Here is a 27763-nt window from a genome sequence, read left to right as displayed (position 1 = left end):
CTTGGAAATCATTTTTTATATGTTGACCTCTGGTGGAGTTGCTCTATGTGGTGGTCTCCTATTTGTGCTCCGTGAATGTTGTTCTACTGACCACAATGGGTCGATAAAAATTTTTTGTAGAGCTAGGTTTCTTTCAATATATTCTTTGGATTTTTCCTTGTTCAGGAAGATTCTTACTTCTCTGTCTATCCTGATACACAGTTTGGCAGGGTAGAGGATTCTAAGGTTAACATTGTTCTCTTTCAACTTTTGGAATATGTTACTCCACTCTCTCCTCTTCTTCATGGTGTCTGCTGATAGATCGGAGCATAATCTTATCTGAGTACCTTTTTATAAATCATTTTATTGCAGACTCGTACAATTCTTATCACAATCCATACATACATACATTGTATCTAGCACATTTGTGTCAAGCACACATCATCATTCTCAACATATTTTCTTTCTACTTGAGCCCTTGGTATCAACTCATTTTCTCCCCCCCGACTTCCTCACAAACCCGTGATAATTATTTTTATGTCTTACCCTGAGTATCTTTATAAGTGACTACCTTTTCCCCTCACTGCTCTTATGATGTTCTCCTTTTCCTCAAATTTGGATAATTTAACTATTATGTGCCTTGGTGAATTCTTCCTGGGATTCAGTCTAGCTGGTGTCCTCTATGCTTCCTGAATGGTTGCCAGCGATCTATTCTCATTCATTAAGCTGTGGAAAGTTTCTTCCATGAATTCCCTCGCCATTTTTGAAGTTTACTTTTTTGAAATATCTCGTTCTGGCAAACCCATTATTCAAACATGTCATAGCATTAGACATTGTTCTCAGATTTTCTTCAGCTTCTTTGATTATCTTGTTTGACTGTTTTGCCACTTGTTGGAGTCTGCCTGGCTATCCCTAGGTCACTGGTGTGGTTCGCCACTTCTTTTAGTCTGTTGGTGAAATTTATTAACTTGTTATTTGCATTGTTACCTTGTCCCTTTGGTGCGTCGTCTTTAGCTACTCTGTCATTTCATCCTTTTTCTGTATTATTTCCCCTCATATGTTGTATGACTCCAAGCAGCATTCTGAAGATTTATTTCTGTAGTAGAACAATACCTGATTCCTCTGTGCACACTATTAAGTTCAGGACTTACTCCAACATTGTATTTTGTTTCTCCTACTTTTCATTGAGTTTGTTCTGGCTGGTTGTGTCTGCATGTCTTTTTGGAGGAGCTTGGTGCCATTTTTCAGAGAGTCAAAGGGCACTGGACTCTCTCTTTGGGAGGCCCATAGGAATGCTTCTGCAAACTGCCTAAAGCCAACTGTGCTGGGGGATCTGGCTACTGCTTTATCCCACTGGGATTTCAATCTTTCCCTAGTCAACCAGGATTTTGTTATTTGGAGGGCAAGATGGATGGCCCTCTTAGGAGAAGCAGGTTGGATGACTACGAAGGTAGTACTTCCCAGGTCAACTGCATGGGAAGTCACAGCAGTGTAGCCTACGGCGGTGTGGAGCACCTCAGAGGGTGGGCAGGATTGCCCTCAGTAGAGTGGAGCACCATGGAGTGTGGGCAAGGATCCCCACAGTGGCAGGTTGCACCCCAGAAGGTGTGCAGAGGTGCCCTCGGTGGCATGGAATGGTGCAAAAGGAGGGAAGGGTGCCCTTGGCAGCAGAGAGAAGCCCAGAGGGTGGGTGGGGGTGCCCACAGCAGCAGAGAGCACCCTTGAAGCCAGCTGTGGCGGCATTAAAACAAAGCTGGGCCAGAGCTGGCCCAGTACCAGCCACAGTAGTGGTGGGGTTAAGAGAGAGAAAAGAAGAAGAAGAAGCACTGATCCAGCTGTAACTGTGGTGGGATTAAAACTAAGCCCCCAACAGGCCAAGGCTGTGCCAGCCGTGACTGTAGTGAACTAAAGCAAGCATTGATCCAGTCACTGCAGTGATAATCCCAAAGCCTACCGCTCTTTAAAATCTAGTGAACCTGTGTCTACTTCTCTTTATGATGCTACTCTTGTGATCTGAAAGAATGAAGTATCCCTCTCAGTGTCTCTCCTGCATTGATTTCTGTGGAGTCCCTCCGGTGTGTGTTACTCCGTTGCTATCTTGCCACCTCTCCTCTGAAATGTCTTTTTTGACATTGAATGTCACACCACTTCTCTTGAATCTGTTGTTCTCAGCATAGTAAACTATATGATTTTCTGATTCAAATAAGCAATACCAGTCTACTTCAGCTCACTAACATCTTGGGTATAAAATTTTACAGTCTACTTCAGCTCACTAATGTCTTGGGTATAAAATTTTATATGTTCTATTTAATTTTTGATGACTTCCACTTTTCCTAGATTCATACTTTGTACATTCAAAGTTCTTCTTATTATTTTCAGTTCTTTTGTCTCATTTTGAATCGTGTCCCTTCAGCAAATAAAGGTCCTAAAGGCTCGCCTCCATCATTCTGATCAACTCTACTATAAGAAGGTAGTTCTTAGTCATGTATTGAGGGTGTTCTGACCTGAGACAGTCATTGCTGGCACTATCTATGACAGTAATCGGCTGCTATTCGTGTGATTTTCAGTACCTGGCAATGTTCCACTGCTATCTACAAGATTTTCTGTTACTAATTCCTCCAAAGTAGTCTGAACTTAGACTAGAAGTTCTGCTATAACTTGTTCACCTTTGGTGACCCTACTATTATTTGAAATATGAATGATGTAGCTTCAAGCATCACAAGCCACCACAGTACAATAAGCTGGCATACAAGTGGTGAATTCTGACCCCCTTAGTTCTAAATAAAAGCAATTATGCAGTGAAATGTGTTATCATACAGACATACTGATGGGAATTTGCCCATGTTACACGTCCCTGAGCTGTCTTCCCTTCTCACCTAGACACAGATCTGTCTCTTTCCAGTTTGGTTTTACGCACAAAGATTGGAGCTGAAAAACACATTTAGTTATTCTTTCTCCCTAATGATATGAGTAAATATCGTTATACACTCCCTTAGGGAATCTAATTTGGAAAACTTTGTTATTGCAAAGGGACTAATATGATAGGCCATAAACTTTCCCAGACCTCCTTAGGCTTTGCCTCCTAGAAATGACTTTCCTCATACCAAAGAGACCACTGCTCCTTTTTTGGTAACCTACAAAAAGGATAAATTCTCCATCATATAATGCAGAGATCTATGGCTTCCTAGCTCTCTCTTGTTCTGTACTGCTTAATGAGCTCTACCTCTCCCCAGGTACCCGAGGATTTTCAGTTACTCCTCTAGTTCCTCTTCATGGGTACTCCAGAGTACCAAAAACTAAATGCACATGCACCCACATTTTATGTAACCTGACTCAGAAAAAATTAGCTAGAGAGTTGGGAGCAGAAGAAAATCTTCCTTGATATTTGGTGCTTTTACTTCTCTCTTTTAAAAAAGAGGATATAACCAGAGATGATTTAAAATACACATTTTATACTCCAGTGATTTCCTATAATACACATACTAACAGTTCCAAAATAACTCAGCATCAGTAATCCATAATTTATCATCCAACTTTGTTATGTTCAATTATTTATATGCTGAAACAGTGTGTTCCTGAGAGGCAAACGCGCTAAAAAATATTTCTCATAAAAGTTAGAAGATGAAAAATAATGCAGTGTTAAATTGAAGATATCAACATAGGGTATATGGATAATCACAAAGATTTTCATAGGAGACTTCTCCAAAACCTGACAGAATGACCATTTGCTATCAGTTGTCTTTTGCGGGGAGAGGTGGTGCTAGTCATACATCACATTTTATTGCCTGCACAGATACCATAAAACAATGTTTCTTTTAATCATTTTGAGAAGACAGAATTCAATCACAGGCTCCACAAATATTTCGTTAACATCTATAATATGACAAGCACTGTTACCATAAAAACACGAATAAGATCCAGCTCTTGACCTTAAGGAAGCTTCAGTCTAGCAGGAAGGGCAGGCTGTAGACACACTATATCCATGGCAATCTAGTTAAATGCTGTCATAGAGTAATATGGGAACTTAAAGGAGAGAGCAATTAATCCTATCAGCAGGAGATGTGGGATGGAGAGTGAGGGAAATCAACTCCCCAAGAAAGCAATTGGTTGTCGGACCTTGAAGGTGAAAGTTCTTTGATTGAATAAGATAAGGAAAAATCATAGAACAGGGTAGAGGGACAGTGTTAACTTGTATCCCCGCCCACCCCCAAATACCCAAAGGAATCCAGTTCCTGTAGCTATGGGCATAATCCTTCTGTTATGCTGATGAATTTATACATGAGTAAGATAGGTTCTAAGTCTGATCTGAGTTATGAAAGGAATAGATTAGACATAAAGGTATATACACAATGGAAAGGCCCATGCCATGTGAAGTTGAGCCAATAGATGCCATAAAAACTGACAATGAACAAAAGAATGCCTGGGGCTATCAACAAGAAAGAATCCACACAGTGGATTTTAGCTTCCAGAATGCTGAAAAACTTAATTTCAGTTCTTTAAAGTCACCTAATTGTGCTATCTGCATTACAGTAGCAGTAAAACTCATTGAAATATAAGAGTTTAGTTTATTTTCACTTTAAATTTCAATATAATTTGCTTGACTGACTTGAACTAATGTTTTCAGAAAACTTTTACATGTGTGGTTTATAACTGTGAGCTACTTTAGTGTTGGAAATGTAGTATGGGAAGATTGAAGCTGACTTTAATGTTAGACAGAATGGAGGTAGAGCCAAGATGACAGACTACACAGTAGTTTATCCAGAGCCTCTTCAACAAAGACTCAAGAAACCAGGTGAAATGAGTACAGATGACAATCCCGAACACAGAGAGTCAAAAGTAAGATAAACAAGTAGATCAAATACAGATAAAATGAAGAAACTGAATGAAAACAGCAAATAAGGAGGCATCATAAGCAGTATACTGCCAACTGGAACACTGTGGCCATTTTGAATTATTACAAGCCATTTTCCAATTGCAGAAGGAAACAGAAAGCCCCTCTGCTAAGTGAGCAAAGTGGTGTGACCTCCTGGTTAAATGGCACTAACTACTGTGGCTTCAAAGAAACGATGACCCTATAACGTGCAAACTTCAAGAGTCTGCTTAGGATGGCTGACTACAGGAAGCCAAAGTGTTTTCCTAAACTGCGGTCCTGAAAGCAGTTACAAGCAAGTTTTTAAAGGAAAAGAATCACATAGGGACTTTCCTGTGAAGCCAGCAAGCGTTACAGAAATAAGAGTAACATGATTGGTTTTACATCCAAAGCAAGAGTTATAAAAGCAAGAATAGCATAATTAATTTTACCATAAATAGAATAATTAATTTTCATTTTTACTGAATGGCATCCTGATCCTGAGTGGGCAGGGTACCTTCTAGGAACTACGCCAGCGGAGCTTTCCCAGGAGGAAGAGGAAGGTGAGTAGGTGAGCAGTCAAAATGGAGTGACTGTGGCTAATTTGCCTCACTGAAAACCAGAAGTGCAGCCTCCCAACCCTACCCTCCTTAAAGCTGGACAGCTCTCCTCCCCACTACAATGTTTGTGCTGATATTTGATCTTTCTTTCATCTTACTTCTATCTTCTGCCCTCCCTATCCTCCATACATACCCCCATCACCTCCGAGGTTAGACTGAAGTCTACACTGCTACTGCAGTTGTATTCCATGGCTAGCATTTGTCTCAGTACGGTACACCTTCTATGTGATTTTTCCCTTGTTTCCTTTTGCCTTTCTTCTTAGCCCTTCTCTCTTCCCCTCCCTCATTTTAAATGGTTTAGGTTTCCTTTTTATTCCCCTCCCTCATTTTTTAATACCTTTGGAGTGGGTGCTCTGCCTTGTCACCTCTGCCGTCATTGGAGCCCACCCCTGACATTCTGTGGTCAGTGATATACATCTCCATGAATTCAGTGCGACCTGCTGTCCTGATATATGTCTGGTTGCTAGCCCTTGCACCAGTACTGTGCGGTTTTTGGTTTTGTTTGTTTGTTTTCTCTTTTCCTACTTTTTTGGGTGTGTTTTCTTATTTCTTAGGAGTCTCCTCTTTCCCCTCCCCAACTACTTATTACTTTTTCTTGTTTGTTTTCTCTCTTTATTTTTTTATTTTTTTCCAAGTTATTGAGAGCCAGCAACACTATACAGCCATAACCATGACACACTTCCCACTCCAACCACTAGAAGAGGGACATCACTCACCCTAGCACCACTGGATCAATAATAGTTGACAACCTATACCCATTCACTCCCCCACTTAATTGCTCTGCATGACTAGTATCAGAGATTCATGCTTATCTCCCCACCAGCTACAAATTCACTCAGAGACAGAGGTTGAGTGCCTCAGTGTTACCGAACTAGTGATCAAAGTAGCAAGCCCACCCATTGCTAGGATATAGTAAAACAAACCAAAACAAACAAAAAAAATCTGGGTAAAGGAAGCCAACATACAAACAACAAATCAATGCAATAAGTCTATTTGGTAGTTACATAATTTCATGTTAACTTGAAGTGTAGGAGTGGAGTCTAGTCTTCCACTAAGGTCTTGACCTGATGGTGCCTCCTTGTGGGCATGACCTCCTCATAAGAAGGGCTCTGGAAACACCCCCCACCCTTTATCTCTGCCTTCACCTTCCTGCTGTCAAGTCACTTGAATAGCTTCCAGAACCTTGCTGAGACTTTCCGAACTCTAGAGATGCATCCACCACCATTGGATCCACAAGACTTTTCACCGACCAGCTTGTGATATTCCTACATTCTGCATCATTGCATGTGGTTGTGTGAGTTTGAAGAGGGACGTATGGATTAGTTCCAGATTCATGGACTTGTATTGTACTGGATTGGGATGTTTTTCTGATCTGTTACTACTCTCTTGATATAAAGCTCTTTCTTAAATGTATATGAGTCTCACTGGATTTATTTTTTTCTAGTCAACTGGCCTAGCACAGACTACAATGGCTCAGAGACAACAGGCAAATTCAAATTTCTCTCTTTCTCTAACACACACACACACACACACACGAAAAGATGGCCCAAACAAATGAACAAAATACAGGGCCAGAAATTTTTCTAGAGAAATAAATTCTAGTGAAACTGTCTGATAAGAAATTCAGTTTATTATTATATGTCCTTTCAACACTTAAGAAGAAGATCAAGGAAACCAGAGGAAAAATGAAACTCAAGGAGAATTCAGGAAAATAATTTAAGAACAAATGAACAAAATTAAGAAAAATATTAGAAATCATACAAAAACTACAATTAGAAATCTGTCTTAATACTAAAATTTAAGACATCGATAATTCATTGGAAGGGCAAGAGAGTATGGAATTTAATCAGTGGAAGACAGAATTCACAAAACCAGAGACATGCGTTCATATTAATCTACGAAAGAAATACTAAGAAAAAGAACAAAAAAGGAGAAGTAAAATTTATGAATTATATAAGACACATTTAAGAGAAATTATTTCTATGTGAACAAAATTCCAGAACAAGAACACACACACACACACACACGAAATAAAATAAAACCAGGAAAGATTATTGAGTATTTCTTGGAAACAAACTTCTATAATATCACAAAAGAAAAGAAGTAATGCATTCAAGCATTTTATAAATCCCAAATAAGATAGACCCTAAAAAAATCCCCAAGTGATCATAACTAAATTTTCCAAACCCAAGACAAATAAAGAATCCTAAAAGCAATTAGGTAAAATGAGAAATTACCCACCAAGAAGAATATAAATCAACTAATTTAAATTAACCAAGCCTTGAAATTTTGGCCGAAGCAAGAAAACAATGGGATGGTGTATATAAAGGCTGGGGGAGTGGGGATGCTTGTATATATGTATATAACAAAATTGTTCCTCAAATATGGTGACAAAATTAGGACATTCCAAGATAAACAGAAGCTAAGGGAATTTGTAAAATTTTGACAAACTTCACAAGAAATACTAAAGGGAATCCTTCAGACAGACAATCAATGGCAGCAGATAAAAATTAAGAGTTTAAGACACAAGACAAATCACCTGGAAATCAACTCAGATATAGAAGCATCACAAATACCACAAACCTGAAACACTGAAAATAGAAAGAGACATCAATTTGAAAATAATGACAGCTACAAGGGGTAAAAAGGAATAAATGATAGAGTTATAGAACTTTAAAAACAGAAAGGCAAGATTATTTGATGATAGGATGACCTGCTCTAAACTCACACAGATGATAATACATTACAGAATATCCTAAAAAAACAAAAACAACTTCTCACCAAATTAAGAAAGGTTAAACTTACAAAGCCTCAATAAACACTAAAACACCAAGAATGAAGGAAATAATAAGAAAATCTGTAAATAAATTGAACTCACCACAGGGGGAAAATGTGGTACAAAAAAAATCATCAAATACACACACATACAGAACAAAATGACAGAAGCAAATTCATGCCTATCTACAATTACACTAAATGTGAATGGATTAAACAAACCTACTACCCAACTCCAGTTAAGCCTACTCTACAACCAGGACAACCAAAACAGCTCGGCATTGGTACAATGACAGACACACAGATCAAGAGAGCAGAATTGAGAACCCAAAAGTAAATCCATCCACATACAGAGAACTAGTCTTTGACAAAGTGCAAAATCAAAAAAATTTAAGAGTTAGTTTCTTCAACAAATGGTCCTGACAAAACTGAACATCTATTCATTAAAAAATGCCCAGGACCAATAACTCCCATCATATACAAATACTTACGCCATATAGATCAAAGACCTAAATGTAAAAACTACATTCCCAAAGAAAATTAAAGGGAAACTTCCAAAAAGGAAACTTGATAATATCAAGTGGATTAAGATTCATAGTGACCCTATCGGACAGCGGAGAACTCTTCCCCATCGCTTACAGGGGTTTACATCTTTCTTAAAGGGACTGCTTCAGCTTTCTTCATAGTTGGAAGCTGCCAACCTTTCAGGTAGCTGCCTGGGTCTTCATCCATTGCACGTCCAGGGCTCCTTAAGGGCAAACTTAACACAGGAAACAAACCCATTGCCATCAAGTTAAGTCTGACTCGCAGTGACTCTATGAATCACTATATATTACCGTCACTGAGGCTGCAATACATAGAAACTCTGTATAGAGTTTCCGAGTCTGTAAATCATTATATGACATCAGACAGCCTCATTCCCTCCACCCCTGTGGAGCAGCTGGTGGGTTTTAACAACTGATTTTGTGGCAAGCAGTCCAATACCTACCCAAGAAGACCACATGGGCTTCTGGGGGGTAAACTTCGGGGATAAAAACAAAATACCTCCTTTCAATGGAGTCTATTCCAACTCTTAGCAAATGTATTAGACAACGTAGACCTACTCCAGAGGGTTTCCAAGACTGTAACTTTTTACAAGAGTAGAAAGCCCCATTTTTCTCCCACAGCGTGGTGTGGTGGTACTTTCAGATTACTGACCTTGTGATTAGCATCCCACTAGTAACCCACTATGCCACCAGGGATCCTGTGTATTTAAAAAATCACAAACAACGGATGGTGTAAGACACAAAATAACAATAATAATAGATAATTGATCAGGGATTCACAAAATGGGAGAGTGGCAGAGGAAGGGGTAAAAAGAGGAGCTGATACCAAGGGCTCAAGTAGAAAGAAAACGTTTTGGAAATGATACTGGCAACATGTGTACAACTGTGCTTAATACAATTGAATTATGGATTGTTATAGCATCTGTAAGAGCCTCCCAATAAAATGATTAATAAAATAAATAAATAAAATTCACAAACAGCAGAAGGCAAACTAGATGACTTGTGATTGTGAGGTGATATCAAATCATTTCTTGCACCATCCTTACAATTATTGTCATGTTTGAGGCAATTAATTGTTGAAGCAATGAGCTCAATACAAATCATTGAGGGTACTCCTCTTTTTCACTAACCCTCCACTTTACAAAGTATGATATTCAGGGACTAGTCTCTCCTGCTATGATGTCCAAGGTACATGAGACAAAGTGTCATCATGTTTCTTTCAAGACCATTCGGGCTATACTTCCACCAACACAGATTTATTTGTTCTTCTGGAAGTCTAAGGCACTTTCAGTATTCTTCACTAATCCTAGAATTCAAATTCTTTTCCAGTCTTACTTACTCACTGTCTAACTTTCATAAGAATATAAGGCACTTAAGGATACAATGGCTTGGGACAGGTACACCTTAGTCCCCAAGGTGATATCTTTGCCCTTTAATATTTTATAGAGATCTTTTAAGAATCGTGAACTACTTATTTCTGGTACAGTGACAGTGTGTATTCCTTCCATATCCTTTTGATTTTAACTACATCATTTCATATTTTGCCTATATTATCTTGCCTCCAGATCTTTCAGCTTATAATATGCTAGGCACGTTCTTTCCTTTCAGATTTCCAACTCTAGGTCTTTGTACGTTTGATTATAATGATTTATTTGTCTTCTTAAATTGTCTTTTGAATTAAACTTCTGCTTAACTCTTTTACTTAATTATTTCTTCCATTTGCGTTAGCTAATGGAAGCACAAATTTCATCAATGTCTTCTGGCATCCAATAGGTCGTTCCTGTCTTTTTAATAACATTTTATTTTGTAATATCCTCCCACAACTGACATGAAATTCATGGGTTATACTCGAGGTTGTATTTGGGTACTCATGAACTTGCTTTCATTTTCTTTACTTCAATCTGAACCTGTGTATAAACCTGCTCCATTGTCAGCCCTGACCTTGTTTGGCTGATGAATTGAATTTCTTCCCACTGATGTAGTCAATTTGATCCCTGTGCATTTCTTCTGGTGAGAACTACATGTCTAGTCACCATTTGTGTAGCTGGAAAAAAGTCTTCACAATAAAGGAGTTTGGTCTTGTGAAATTCTATCGTGCAAACTCCAGCTTCATTTCTGTCACTGAGGGCATATTTCCAACTGTTTACCCTTTTCATTGTAACCAGTGTTCCAACCACCAGTGATTAACATATCAAAAATATGCACATTGATTGCATATTTGATTAATTTCACACTGAAGAAGTTGGTAGAATTCTTTAATCTTTTCATCACATTCTTTATAGGTCACTGTGTAAATTTCAATAATGCTTGTGCTAACTTGTCTTCCTTGTGCTAACTTGTGTTCCTTGTAGATATAGAGAGTTTACCTATCCCAGGTATATTGCACTTCAAAATAAATCTTGAAATGCTCCTTTTGATAATGGATGAGATGCCATTCCTCTTGAATTTGTCATTTCTAACATAGTAAATGATGACTATTCAATTCCAAACAGTCAAAATCCACTACAGCTCAGAAATGTATAATGTTTCTATCTTTGTGTGTTTCATTTAATTTTTGATGATTTTTTATTCTCCTAGATTCATACTTCACATATTTCATATTATAATGAATGGTTGCAGCTATTTCTTCTCATTTTCAGCCAGGTTCAGTAAATGAAGGCCCTGACAGCTTTGTTCCATCAACATCATTAAGATGGACTCTACTTTGAGGAGGTCTTTCTCCTCCTTTAGTGCCTTTGGACCTGACGGACTCATCTTCCAGCATGGGATCACACAGGTTTCACGGTCATTCACAAGGTTGTCCGTGACTAATTCTTCAGAAGTAGACTGCCTATTTCTTCTTGTTGCCTTGTTCATGGCATAGATACCTCAATGGAACCTGTTCACACTGGGCGACAGTGCTAGTCTTTGAAATATCAGAGGCAGAGTTTCTAGCATCACGGCAACAAGGAAACCACCGCAACATGACAAATTGACAGACAAATGGAGAAACTAGATCATTGAGACCTCTTAAAATTTAAATGCTTGCATGCCTTCAAAACCTTCAACAAAGAGAACTTAAGATTTTTATTTCTAGAGAAATAAAAGAAGTGGCATTCATTTATACAAAAGAAGGAAATTTATATCAAGAAATGAATTTATAGAAAAGTGGCCCACACAGCCAAAGGGGACAAGACCAATCAAACTCCATTCTGTGGGTCCAATGCTAGCTGGAGACCCTTTCAAACTTAGGTAGTTGCCAACTGATGAATCAGGAAAAGGAAGTAGGAGGTAGAAAGATCAGAGGTTGATGGAAACAGAGTCAATTGTATCTGAGGCAGGGAACATGACAGGACACTGACAGGTCCCAGGTCAGCAAGTCACAGGATGGCTGCCGGGCCCAGAAGCCAGACACAATATCTAAGCAAACAGGAAGAATGAGAGGGGCAAATAAAAAGGGAAATTCTCCTCAGCATTTCTTATAAGTAGGCCACAGCCCCAAGAGATATAATCAAACTGTGACTTAACTGAGAGTTTGGGCTCCACCAATACCTTCCCATAGAGGCAGCAAAGTTGACACAAAACCTAACCATTACAAACCAGCTCTTTAAAAAAATTGTGATGACATATTAGACAAATGACTACTCTCTAGAATTTATAGAAAATTTCAAGACATCAACAAGAAGAAAACAAAAAAGTAGAAGCTATAAACAGACACTTCACCAAAGATGATGACCAACAAACATGAAGAAATGCTAAAGATCACTAGTCAAATTAAAACAACGATCAGATATCACCACTAGCAGCATCTGCCCAGGTATAAAGCTTACAAGGAAAGACATGATTTAAAAAAAGAATTATGAGTAAAACCAGGAAACATAAAAAGGAAATGAGAAAAGTGATGTTACATGATAGGAATTGCTATGACATCATGAGTCAAAATATGTATAAATGATTGAATTGAAAGCCAAATTTGCTCATTAAAATTTCATATAAATCACAATAAAAACGGTTTTTAAAGTTGGTAATTAATTACCGTCAAGCTAAAAATCATAATATAACTATAATAGAAAGTTTAAAGGAAGGGACAAGCATGTGTGCATGTATGCTTGCGTGTGTCCATGCATGTCTATGGGAGTGCGAGACAAAAGCAGAGTTTGAGGGGATGGCGGTGATAGTAAACTGTGGCATGTAGGAAAGTGAATTTCTCAGTCATTATGGCATAAAGTCAATAGGTAATCTAAAATAGATAAATCAATAAATAATCACAAAATAATATTTTAAAGACAGTAACTGTAAAGGAAAACAAATGGAGACATTGCAGTTTTTAATTAAAAGCATGACATCAATTTTTGTTTATTTAAATTATAAAGATGAATTTTGATGTTTATTAATACAAGTATGAGCAGAAGTGTACAGGACATTACATGTGAAGACAAGATGCAAATGAACAAAATCAACAGTTAACACTTCTTTAAATTATAAGCATCATATCAAAAGGAAACATGGAATTCTTAACTAAGAATTTGAACAATTTAAATGTCCTCAAGTGGGTAGAATGCTTAATTAAAATGTAGTGATTAAAGAATTGGATGATCATAAACCTACTTTGCCAGAAATATAATTCCTTATATAAATATATGAGAACTAAGAAGAGTTCATAAGAAAATGAAATAAAAGTTATTGGGAGTTTTCCAGGAACTTTTAAAGCCCCATCATAAAGACATAGTAATCTGAATTATCTAAGTCAATGTGTTCACTGTGCTCCATATGAAGAATGGAGTGTCAATTTCTGGGGGATTCTTTTGCTCTTCTCTACTTACAGATTGCCTTTGTAAGAAGTCCTTCTTCAACAACCACAAATCTGGACACTTTTATGTATGGGAAGGTTTTGGGGGTTTTTTTGGTCTGAAAATTCACTTGAAGCCAAGTTTCCTTGTTTACCAGTTTACAAGTTTGCCTACTTCACTTGTTTGGTTGCATTTCCATTTTGTACACAGCTGTAAAAGTTTTCACGGTTTCAAAATCTGTAAAAGGAGGATAATACCAACTTCAGGGGCAATTGAAAATAATCACCACTTAGGTCAGGCACTTTTAGTCTTCCAAGTGACACCTTCATTTTTAATATTTTTAAATTTTTGCAGAAGATTTGCTCAATGCACTGCATCATTTGATTTCTTAACTGCTGCTTCCATGGGCCCTGATTGTGGATCCAAGTAAAATGAAATCCTTGACATCTGAGATCTTTTTTCCATTTGTCATGATGTTGTTTATGGGTCCAGTTATGACGATTATTGCCTTATGTGAAGGTATAATCCATACTGAAGGCATCAGTAATTATCATCAGTAAATGCTATAAACAGTCTTCACGTTCAGCTCACTGGACTTGCAATTTTTAAGAATTCAATGTGCAGAATATTGAACAATGCAAGAAATATCAAGAAGAGCTAGGAGGAATACACAGAGTCATTGTTCCAAGAACAATGGTGTTGCATTCGACCATTTCAGCAGGTAGCAGAAGCTCAAGAATTGGTGGTATTGAAGGAAAAAACCTAAACTACACTGAAGGAATTGGCATGCGCGCGCGCACACACACACACACACACACACACCAAAAAAACCTCCAGGAATTATCACAATATCAATTGAAATATTTCAGCAAAAAGATGCAATGCCGGAAGTGCTCGCTCATCTATGCTAAGGAATGTGTACAGCAGCTAATGGAACAACAACAGCAAGAGTTCCATGTCTGTTCCTATTTCAAAGAAAAGTGATACAATAGAATGTGAAAATTATCAAATAATATCAGTAATAACACATGCAAGTAAAGTTTTATTAAATATCATTCAAAGACTGTTGCAATAGTACAAGAGAAATTCAAACTAGATTCAAAAGAGGACGTGACACTGGAATGTCATTGTTGTGGCAGTTAGATTTCATGTCAATATGAACCTGTGAAAGTGTAGATGTGGTGTCCAACCTGTCAATCAGGTCACAGCCTAATGACTCCTCTTGGAGGTGTGGCCTTTGAATAAGAGAGACAGTAAGAACTTCTCTCTCTCTGGCCCTTAGCCTTCCTCCTCAATAGGACTCTGAGTCTGCTACAGGAGTGACTCCATGTGGGACTCTAACCCCAGAGCCAACTCTGAGCTGCCTGCAACCTGCCATGTTCCCACTCACCTTGGATCCACGGGACTCTGCACCACTTCCCTTTGATCTCCCTGCTTCTCAAGTCACCTGCAGCCACGTGAGTCTGAGGAGGGCTTAGGCTAACATCATACTGATGGACTTACGTTGGATGAGGTCAGAACCGAATGGACAGCATCTAACAATAACCTAATAACAGAACCACAGTGAAGAACAAGATAAGAAAGTCTGGTGAATACATTCTTCTGGGGGTGAAAGACAATAAAGTGATAAATACACCCTAAATTACTAGAGAGGGGTAGACATATTGTTCATGCTGAAATTTGAGCCGAGAAAAATGAGATGAGAGAAAACACATTCGGTGCACAGAGAGTAGTAAGTGCAAAGATCCTGAGGCTTGAGTATGCCTGAAAGGAAGCTCTTATAGTTGGAGTACAGTGAAGCAAGGAGAGAAGAATAGAAATTAAGGTTGAAATGATGGCAAGAAATAAAGAACCTTGAAAGGGATTTGATTCATCCTGAGTGTTAAATAATATTTTTGTCATTTTAAAAAATCAAGATATGACATGATCTTAAGTTTCAAAAAAATCCTTCTAGCTACTCTAGATTTTATTGTGGAAATAAGAGTAGAAAAGGGGAAGACAGTTAAGAGGCAGACTCAGTACTCTCCATGAGAAGTGAGGGTGGTTTGCTTGGATGATAAATGACAGGGTAAGAAGGAATTAGATTGAAAGCATATTGAAACAAAGATAAATAATATTATATACACCATCCTGCAATAATAGTTATCTATAAGTAGATGCATGGATAGATTTACAAAATGAATAGAATTTGGAAGAAAAGTGGGACTATATCCATATATAGAAAGATAGATAGATAGAGAGAGAGAGAGAGAAAGAGAGAGAGAGAGAGAGATTAGACAGAGGATATTTCTATATGCGTATTTACCTATGATGCATTTTCTAAAGAAGTAAAACAAATGATATGTTTATATTTATAAGAAAGAACTTGATATCAAGTGTGCAACCCACATAGTTTCAGAGTGGGAAAGGCAAGTCCAAGTCAAATCCAAAGGGCAGAAGCTAAGCTGCAGGTCCTTCCCTACTCATACAGCTCGTTGGCTGAGGAAGCAAGAACAAGAGAATGAACCAGGAAGCAGGAGGGCAAAGCAAGAGGATAAAGCAGGAAGAAAAAGCAGCAAAAGTACAGCTGGTGGAACAGCAGGTTAGAAGTTAGGCTCTGATCGCGCCCAAGCAATATGGTGGGCTCTTAACTCAAGTCCAGAGAAATGGAGGTAGATAAGATAAATGTCGGATCCATAGCAACAAGGACAGAGAAAAAGAGAGAGGCAACTCATTCACAACATACAGTTGTACAAATGAAATAGGCCACAGCCACAAGGAGATATATGCAGGCTGCATTGTGAGTAAGGGTTTGCCTTACTGCATAGCCTGGCGTCATTTACATTATATGAGGTCCAAACTACTGAGGATCCGGATTCAGCCAAGTTGACACAAAATCTAATGCTGCAAGTAAATCCAGGAATGTGGTGGCACATACAGGGGACAAAGTTGTAAAAATTTCTTGGACATAATCAAACATCTGAAAGAATAAAATAATGGGCTGAGATTTCAGAACCATATTCTCAATGGCCATCAAGACCAATTGGTGTAACATAGTCCCTTAAAAAATGTTCTACATTCTACTTAGGTGAATAACAATTTGGGTATTAAATTCTTGTATTAAGCCATCTACAGTGCAGTTATTGATTGCTTCCATTCAGAGCAAAAAAGATTGAAGAAAACTGAAAGCACATAAAAATAATTGGTCCACCCTCAATTCAAGGACACTTTGTTCTAATAACCCAGCAGTCTGTTATGCCTTCCCAAAATGATTGCTAAAGACAAAATGCTTGTATGGCAAACATGGTGAAGAAAGCTGATGATACCCAGATTTCAAAAGCATCTTAAAGGCTTGAAGATAAACAAACGGTTATCTAGCTGAGAAGCAACAAAACCCACATGGAAGAAGCACACCAGCCTGTGTGATCATAAGGTGTCAATGGGATCAGGTATCAGGCATCAAGAACCCAGAACAATCATATCAATGTGAATGAGGGGGAGTGTGGAGTGGAGACCCAAAGCCCATCTGTAGACAATTAGACATCTCCTTACAGAAGGGTCACAAGGAAGAGATGAGTCAGTCAGGGTGCAGTATAGCACTGATGAAACATACAACTTTCCTCTAGTTCCTTAATACTTTCTCCCTCCACCCACTGTCATGACCCCAATTCTACCTTACGAATTGGCTAGACCAGAGTGTGTACTCTGGTACAGATAAGAACTGTAAATGCAGGGAATCCAGGACAGATAAACCCCTCAGGACCAATAATGAGAGTAGTGACACCAGGAGGGGAAGGAGAAGGTGTGAGAGAAAGGGGGAACCTATCACAATTACCTCCATATAACCTCCTCCCAGGGGGGGATGGACAATAGAAACGCGGGTGAAGGGAGACCGCAGTCAGTGTAAAGTATGAAAAAAAATTATAAATTATCAAGGATTCATGAAGGAGAGAGAATGGGGGAGGGGGAATGATTTGATACCAAGGGCTCAAGTAGAAAGAAAATGTTTTGAAAATGATGATGGCAATATATATATACAAATGTCCTTGACACAATGGATGCATGTATGAATTGTGATAACAGCTGTAAGATCCCCCAATAAAATGATGGAAAAATTAGTTCAAGGGACTAGTGGATCACATGAACATGAGCCTTCACAACTCTGAGATAAGAAGTGGTGCTTAGTTACCAACACCAACTATTATAAAAGGGTTCACATTGGAAATTCCTGGGTAGAGGTGTGTGGGGGATATGAAACATAACTCAAAATTGTAAAAAATAAATACACTAGGCTTACTGGTCTAATAGAGACTAGTGAAACCCCCAAGACTGTAGCCTTTAGTCACCCTTAAGTTCTAGAAGTAGACCAACTCCCATGGATCATATGTAATTGCTTATGTGTATATTCTGATTTAAGTTAAAGAAAACTAAAGCAAGTCCATGAGAACAAAATACAGCCTCGAACATATCCCACCTGAATTTCAAGAACAGGTTTGACACATTGATCAATTGAACATTAATGTTAGAAAATTTGATGAGCTATGCAATGACATCATACATAAAGTAAAAGGTCAATAAAAAGACCAGAAATAAAGAAAAGGTCTATGTGAATGTCAGGGCTGCGGCAATACCACACTGAACACACTCACTTTTGTCAAAATGGATGTCCTAAAAGATTCTGAATCTTAAAAAACTGAGGAGCTGATACCAAGGGCTCAAGCAGAAAGCAAATGCTGTGAGAATGATGATGGCAACAAATGTAGAAATGTGCTTGGCACAATGGATGGATGGATGGATTGTGATGTGCTGTATGAGCCCCCAATAAATGGTTAAAGAAAAAGAAGAAGGTGTCCCAGCTCAAGAGAAGGGAGAAGCGAGGAAATCATAGACATATGGGTGCAAAGTCACATGCACCTAAGGTCAGTGGGAACATGACAGGGTGCCACCTGAGGCATCACCTGTAGACACAGAATCCCATCAAACAGGAAGGCAAAGGGAAAGAGAGAAGTTCCCAGTGTCTCTCTGATAAAAAGGACCAACCCTCAAAGAGGCATCATCACGTTCGTAGGTTGAAACTCCACCCCTACACGTTCATCTAGGTACAAGTTAACATACAAGAGAATGCCACACACAAAAAAGAAAATTTTTTCAAAATGATGCATTTAAATTATTTTACAAAACAACCTTATCACCTTCAAAGTACTCTACATTACACTTAATATATTTGTCAAATCTGCCACCCCATTCCTGGAAACTTTTCCAAACTCATCTGTTTGGATATCTGACAGCACCTCTTTTGTTTTTTTCTTCCCCTCTTCTACATCATCAAATCACTGCCCATGTATGTCCCTCTTCATGATCAGAAACAAAAAGAAGTGGCATGGAGCAAGGTCAGGTAAGTAAGGTACATGGGGCAAGAGAGGTATGCTGTTTTTAGCCAAAAGCTGGTGCACTGAAATGAGTGCATGAGCAGATGCATTCTCATAGTGGCAAAAACAGTCTCTTGCCTATCAGAAATCGGGTCTTTTATTGTGACACACTGTTACACAATCTTTTCAGAACCTCTAAATAGAAAGCTAGATTAATAGTCTAACCTAATAAAATGAACTCCAAATACACTATCCCCCTCACATTAAAAAAAAAGAGAGCATTGTCTTGATCTTTGATTTCATTTGACGAGCATTTGTGGGCAAGGTGAGGATTGCTTCTTCCACTGGCTTAATTAATATTTGCTTTCTGGGTCGTAAGAACAGCACCATGTCTCATCACCAGTAATGATCTTGGGAAAAAGTCTGGGTCACTTTGTTAGTGTTCTTTCAAAGAATGGCATGTTTCCAGTCAGCACTCTTTTTCCTGCTCATTCAGAACCTGAGACACAAATTTTGAAGCCACCCTTCTCATTCCCAACTCTTCCATTAAAATCACTCCAAGATAGTCCAGATGACTTCCCCATCTCTTCAATGGCCCATTGTCAGTCTTCAAGCACACGTGCACAAATTTTGTCAGCATTTTCATCTGTTTAGGAAGTCATTGGATGTCCAGAATGAAGTGTGTCATCAATCAATATTTTGCCTTTTATGAAACAAGGAAACCACTTGTACACTTGAGTTTTTCCCATAGTACTGTCCTTTTAATCTGTGTTCAGCATAACAGCTTCTGCAACATTTTTCCCAAGTAGGAAAAAAATTTCACAGCAGCACACTGTTGTCTTAAATCAGCCATCACAACAAAACAAGGTTAAAGTAAAACTGCTTTTCTGAACAACTTCACTGTGACCAGAGAGAATCTTCCCAGACAACGCCACTGGGTACACTAACTTGGAGTCACTTGCTTGATGCTTTCCTAGTGGGAAAAATTAGTACTGTGAAATCTCCACCCGGCGGAGTTTTGTTTTTTACCATTTTGGAGGGTACTCCCTAATAAAATCTAACTGCCACAATTATTAAGAAGAGTAACTTATACCTCATTGGTGTTCCAGAACAGGGAAGGGAAAAAATCACAGAGAAAATAGTTCAAGAACCGCTGGAAAAAACTTGACTAACACCATAAAAAGGGAGAAAATAACCACCCCAGACCCTAAAAATGTACCAAACAGGGTTGACCTCAAAATAAAATCACCATAACATAATTTAATCAAACTTTCTGATATCAAGAACAAGTAAAGAATTTTCAGAGCAGCTGCAGGGTGGGGGTAAAGGAAGTTACCTACAAAGGATCAGTAAGAACAAGCCCTGGTTTTTCAGCAGAAATCCTGCAGGCAAGAAGGCAAAGGAATGGCTAATAAAAACCTCTGAAAGAAACAAAAAAACTACAGTAGAACCCCAGTACTCGACCACATCAGTATTCATCATATAGGATTTCAATGCAAAATGTCAAGAAAATTTTGCATCAGAGCTTGAACAAAACATTAGAATCCAACCAAATGCATTTGATTTTTGTAAACAAAAGCAGTTCATGTTTCGATCAATAGGCATTAGTTGGTGTTGTTAATACATGTTGTTTAAATCTTTTGCAGCTGTGTTGCAAGTATTTTGCTATAATTTCCTTATTTTGTGGCTTTTTGTACTGTTTTTATGTAAAAAACATGGTTCTAAGACAGAGCTTTTTGGAAAGAATCATCATGATAAGGAACTAATTAACCGTGCTATCAAGATTGTTGATGATAATTTAGTAAACCTTTTATAAAACAGTTGAGGAAATGCCAACAGCAGACCACATTAGACATATTTTTTTTTTTTAGAGAAAACTAGACAGGTCCTAGTAAAAAAAGGCAAAGAAGGGCAAAAACTCATGAAAAGCAGCTACCAGTTGATTTTATTGAAGGGGATTCCCCTTCCAAACAAGGACTCTCTCTCCATATCTCCTCTGCATATTCATGTTCACACATCCAGATCCTCATTAATCTCAAGGTATGGGCCATACTGTATTATTTTTTAAAATGTTCAGTGTTGGGTTTCTTATTTAAATTATATTATTTAACTCTAAATTTATTTATTTAGAAATGTCTGTGTAATATTTTGTATAAAAAGGCAAGGTTACGGTAAAACCTTGGTGGTCAAGAACAGGTTAATCCATTTTCAATTATTTCTTATGGGAAAATTTGATTTGAAACTTGACTGTACCACATCTCGATACTCCTTCTAGACAGTTAGCATTGAGGTCTTGGGTTCTACTGTGCTAAGAACCTTATAGCTAGCAAAATTATACTTCAAATATAGAAGAAAATAGGCATTTCCGGATAAGGGGAAATGAAAAGGAACTTGTAAACACAATAACATACTTGCAAAAATTAGTAAAGGGAGTTATTTGGGTAGAAAATGAACAACAGCAATCATCAACCTGGGATCAACTTGCAAGATACAAAAACCCAGATATCAAACCACTTAAATTAATACTCAAAACAAAATTACAAGACTGGAAACAAGAAGTCAAGGCTATTGCCCTACAAATAAAACAATTATAAAGTAGTAGAGGAAATAGGGCAGAAAAAAATATGCCAATGTGGAAGAAGTCAAGTAATACATAGAAGAGGATATGATGTTCTAAATGTGGGAAGAAAATAATAATTAACAAGGTAATCTCAAACAAAATGGATAATGTCATCAAATTTTTAAAGGAGATGCATAAAGGGTTAGTAAAATATGAGCTAAGGCGGGGGGGAATCAAGAAATTACACAAACAAAATTAACTCAGCACAAAAATTACAAGGAACTAAGAAGATTATATCACCATAAAAACACAGAAAAATGACAGCAATAAATTCATAGCTATCAATAATGACATTGAATGCAAATGGTTAAATGAATGAGTCAAGAGGCAGATAGTTACAGAATGGAAAAGAATACAGGATCCATCAATCTGCTGCCTATAAGACACATACTTTAGACATAAAGATAAAAATAGACTAAGTCAAAGGTGTAAGAATATATAGCAACCTAATGGCAATTAAGAAAATTAAGTGGCAATGTTAATCTCTGGTGAAATAGACTTCCAGGCAAAATCCATCAAGATAGACAAAGAAGGGTATTGTGTAATGATTCATGGAACAATTGAACAAAAAGATATAACCATAATAAATATCTATGTGCCTAATGAAAGACACTCAATACATATTAATCAAATCCTTACAGAGTTGAAGAGAGAAATAGACAGTACTGTAATAATAGAAGAGATGTTCAATACCCCATTCATAAGGAAGGATAGAACACTACAAATAAACTCAATAAAAGCACAAAAGAATTGAGATAACACAATCAACTTGATCTCTTACACACATAAAGAACACTTGGACTAAAGACAAGTCAATGTACATTCTTTTCCAGTTCACTTGGAATATTCTCCACAATGCTAGGCCACAAAGTAAGCCTTAATAAATATTTTAAAACATCATTACCTAAGGGCCAACCCCAGGCCCAACTACGTGGACACCCCTTCCACACAGAAGAATTCACTTCAGAGGACAGCACTGAAGCTACAGCTCAGGGAAAGAGACAAGTCTCATCAGAACAGGCAGGCGCAAATGAAGGGGGAGGAAGAAAAAGTATCCCACACGCCTTGAGGACTATATCCATGCTCAGAGCAGCCAATACACAGAGAGGACCATCTGGCTGGCCCCACTACAAGACACATCCCTTGCTAATCATAGCCCTACAGTGGACAACACTGGAGATACAGTGAGGGAATTGTACCACATCTGACCCCAATGCACTAAGGCAAAACATTAAGGGCATACAACAGAACAGCAAAGGGAGCAGAGCAAGAAAGTCCCCAGGGAATACCAAAAATAGACTTTGGGGACAAGGAGTGTCACCCCATCATATTTGACCAGGAAACACTCTTAAAGGTCAACAAAACAGACCTTGAACTATTTACAGGTTTTTCTTTATTTTTTGTCATTGGTTTGTTGTTTTCTTTTCTTTCTTGTTTTGTTTTGATTTTTGTGCATATTATTATCTCTACCTAGGTCTAGCTAGATAAGATAGGCTGGATAAATAATCTGGAGGAGAAAATAATGACCAATGGTTCCAGGGGGAGAACGGGAGGTGGGGGAAAGGAGGTGGGTGTTAACAAACACAGGGACAAAGGAACAACTCACGATCCAAAATCGATAGCAAAGAGAGTGTAGGAGGTCTGGTAGGGCTTGATCAAGGGCAATGTAACCTAGAGGAATTACTGAAATGCAAATGAAGGCGGAACATGATAGTGGGACAAGAGGAAAGTAAAAGGAAATAGAGGAAAGAACTAGGAGACAAAGGGCATTTATAGAGGTCTAAATGAAGGCATGTAAATATATTTATATATGACGATGGGTAAATAGATTTATATGCATATATTTATAGGCTTAGTATTAAGGTAGCAGATGGATATTGGGCCTCCACTCAAGTACTCCCTCACTGCAAGAACACTTTGTTCTATTAAACTGGCATTCCATGATGCTCACCTTCCTGACACAATCACTGAAGACAAAGTGGGTGCATAAGCAAATGTGATGAAGAAAGTTGATGGTTGTATTAGACAGGGTTCTCTAGAGACACAAAACCAGATTGCTGATAATTATATATATATTTATAAAGATAGATATATAATGCAAGAAATGAACTGTTAAATTATATACAGATAGATAGATATATAATACAAGAAATGAATAGTTAAATTATAAAGCAGTACTAATAATGCCTCAGTGCAACTCACTCCCAAGAGAGAGTTGTGAGACATTGGCAGTCCCTCAAGTCTTGAGGGCCACCAGGTAGTCCTCTGTGTAGAGAGATCTAGGCTATCCCAGCACAGGTAGCAAACAGCAAGGCAGGTTACCAACAGTCAGACAGGTCACCAACAGTCATTCCCCAACTCCAGAGATGTATATTCCAATTCTCTGGTGAGGCAGGTCTTAAAGGGGCCTCAAATTACAGCAACACGGTCCATAGGTCAGGTGTCCCACAGGCAGTGTAGTTTGTAAAATGAAGCATAGAACAAGCAAGGCAGCTGCACACTAGTCTGATGATCAAAGAGCAAGAGACAAGAAAGGCAAGGCTCCCCAAGCCATTTATCTTTCTGCCCTTCAATTAATCCCACATGTGTTTATCGGCCAGGCTGGCACAATAAATTAACTATCTCAATGGTGCCCAGCTATCAAAAGATATAACATCTGGGGTCTTAAAGGCTTGAAGATAAACAAGAGGCCATCTAGATCAGAAGCAACAACACCCACATGAAAGAAGCACACCAGCCTGTGTTATCATGAGGTGTATGATGGGATCAGGTATCAGGCATCAAAGAACAAAAAATCAGATCATTGTGAATGAGGGGGAGTGTGGAGTGGAAACCCAAAGCCCATCTGTAGGTATTTGGACATTCTCTTACAGAATGGAGGAGAAGAGTCAGTAGGGTGCAGTATAGCAATGATTAAAAATTCAACTTTCCTCTAGTTCTTTAGGGCTTCCTCTCCCCCAATATCATGATCTCAATTCTACCTTACAAATCAGGTTAGATCAAAGGATGTACACTGGTAGAGATAAGAGCTGGAAACACAGGGAATCCAGGATAGATAAACCCCTCAAGACCATTAATGAGAGTAGTGATATCAGGCAGGTAAGGGAAATGTGGGGTAGAAAGGGGGAACTGATCACAAGGATCTACATATAACCCCCTTTCTGGGGGGATAAACAACAGAAAAGTGGGTGAAGGGAGACATTGGGCAGTGTAAGACATTACAAAATCATTATGGCACATCATAGTCCAACTCCTAACATTAAAGAAAATGAAAGAATTCTGAGAGCAACATGAGAAAAGAGAATAATCATCAAAAAAGGTGAACCAAATGGAAAAAACTCAGATTTTGTATGGAAGCAGTGCAGACAAGAGGCAATGGATTGATAGATTCAAAATCTTGAAGGAAACAACTGCCAGCCAAGAGTCTTATCTCCAGCAAAATTATTCCTCAAATATGAGGGAGAAATAAAATAATTTTATACAAAAAAACTAAAGTAATTTGTAAAAACAATATCTAAACAAACTAAATACAGAAAATACTAAATACTTTGTACAGAGATTCAACAGACAACAACCTATAATTATCATATATTAAGAATTTATCCTCACTAAATAAAACACAAAGTGAAATATAACTATAAAATTCAAAATAAGGAATCACAGATAATATTCTACAATGAAAACAATAATAATAATAGAAGGAACACAGTAGATATTAATCAAATGGAGAAGATATGCAATATTCTGCTAAAGACAACAAAATGTCTTAATTTTGATAAGAAAACAAATTACCCTAAAAGAAAATGCTAAAACACCAAAAAATAATAGAGAAGCAAAGCATAAAATCCTGTTAAATAGTAAGATAAAAACAAAAAAGTAAAGGAAATATTCACAAGAAAATCCATAAACAATAAGAAAGCAGTATAAAGTTATGATAAACAAAGAGACAAAAACATTTTTAAATGAAAGCAATAAAAACCATTCGTATCAATAATAACATTGAATATAAATGAATAAATTCACCAGTTAGAAGACAGAGACTTGCAACATGAATTAGAAAACAAAACCCATTAATATGCAGCTTACCAGAAACATGGCAGAAATGAAGGCAAAAACAGACTAGAAATCAAAGAGTGGAAAAGCAATATATCAAGCTAATGATAGCCAAAAGAAAGCAAGTGTATCATTAATTAAAGTCTTATGGAATTGAAGAGATTAGGAGACCATAATATGACACTTTAAAGGAGACTTTAATGCATCACTTTTGAGCAAAAAACAGATCAACTAGAAAGAAAATTAAAGAAGATACAGAAGAATTAAACAGCACAATTAATCATCTTGATCTATTTCAGTTACATAGAATACTTTACCTAACAACAACTCAATATGCATTTTCACAGTGAATAAGGAATGCACTCCAAAACAGATACAATATTAAGCTTTAAAACCAACATCAATATATTTTAAAGCATTAAAATACTACAAGCTATTTTTCTTATCCCAATACTGTAAAATAAGAAATCAATAATTGAACTATCAACAAAATATTCCATTTTGTGGATGTTGAACAAAACTTACTCAAAACCACTGGATAACTAAAAAAGTAAAGCACACAATTTTTAAAAAATCCCTCGAAACAAAGGAGAATGAAACCATAACATACAGCAAAAGTAGTCCTCAGAAGGCAATTTACAGCAAGAAGTGCATATGCCAAAAATGAAGTAGGGGGAGAAAAACATGCCCTACTATAACAATTAGAACAAGACCAGCAAAGCAATCCCTTAGACACTAGGAGAAAATAAATAGTGGATATCAGAAGATAAATAAGTGACTCGAGGACAGAAAAATATCAACAAGACAAGAAGTTTGTTCCTCAGAAGGTTTAACAAAACTGATAAGCCACTGGAAAAACTAATAAAGGAAAAGGAGAAAAGGACAATATAATTCAGAGATAAAATTGGTGATCTCATAATAGAACCAACTGAAATGAAAAGATAATCATACAATATTATGAAAAAATATATTCCAACAAATTTCAAAATCTAAGAGAAATGGATAAATTTCTAGAAACACATTATCCACCTGTATTAACACATATTGATTTAGAAAACCTCAACAAACACATGATCTGACTGTGTTAAAAAAAAACTCCTAAAATTTTTTTAATTAAAAAAAAACTCCTGATATATATGTGTATATATACATAATTAAGAGAGAGGGAAATAAGTCCAGGATCAGATGATTTTGCCACGGAATTCTATGAAGTATTTAGAAAAAAAGCAAACACTAAGGCTACTGGAACGATTTCAAAAAATAGAAAAGGATAATTAACTGCCAAACTCATTTTGTGAAGCCAATAAAACCTTGATACTTAAGCCAGGCAAATACATCACCAGAATTGAAAATGATAGACCAATATCTCTTATGAACATAGACACAAAAATATTCAACAAAATTCTAGCTAACAGAATTCAACAAAACATTTTAAAACTACACCATGATCAAGTGGGATTCATATGAAGATTTTTTCAGTATTAGGGGGAAAAAATGAGTGTAATCCATTATATAAACAAAAGAATCATATGATTATATCAATTGGTGCAGAAAAGGCATTCCTTAAAATTCAACATCCATTTTAGTTAAAAATACTTAATAAAAATAAATAGGAAGGTAATTCCTCAGCATAATGTAGACCGTATGGAAAAAAATCAACCACTAAATTCTCAGTGCAGATAAACTGAAAGCATTCCCTCTCTGAGTGATAACTATACAGGGTTGTCCTTTCTTACTACTCTCATTTAATATTAAATAAAAAGTCTAAACCAGAGTTATGAGACATCACAAAGATATTAAAGGGATTTACATTGACAAAAAGGAATAAAAATCTACTTTAAGATGACATAATACTATATATAGAAGACTTCAAAGACCAAATTCAAAGACTGCTGGAACTAATTGAAAACTTTGGTACTCTAGTAGGCTACAAGATCGGCATACAAAATTCAATTTGATTCTTGGGTATTAAAGAGAAGGAATAAAAAACAAAATAAAGAGAAGTACTCTGAAAAAGACATGAAAAGAGCAATACCATTTACAATAACAACCCAAAAGATAAAATACTTAGGAAAATGACAAGGTACCAAAAACAAAAACAGAATTGCATGGGCAGAGTGGAGCTTTCTTCTTTTTTTTTTTTTAAACATTGTATTAGGAACTCATACAACTCTTATTACAATCCATACATACATCAATTGTATA

The 27763-nt window shown here is 37.2% G+C and overlaps 1 pseudogene; it reads left to right on the top strand.

The window, feature by feature from the left end:
- Positions 1 to 1386: 1386 nt before the first annotated feature.
- The window catches only part of LOC142440267 (vacuolar protein sorting-associated protein 26A-like), a 36046-nt pseudogene continuing 9669 nt past the window's right edge, over positions 1387 to 27763 (top strand).

This window comes from Tenrec ecaudatus, chromosome 1 (assembly GCF_050624435.1).
Source record: "Tenrec ecaudatus isolate mTenEca1 chromosome 1, mTenEca1.hap1, whole genome shotgun sequence".
Classification (NCBI taxonomy): Eukaryota; Metazoa; Chordata; class Mammalia; order Afrosoricida; family Tenrecidae; genus Tenrec; species Tenrec ecaudatus.
This window is presented reverse-complemented; position numbering and strand designations above follow the sequence as displayed.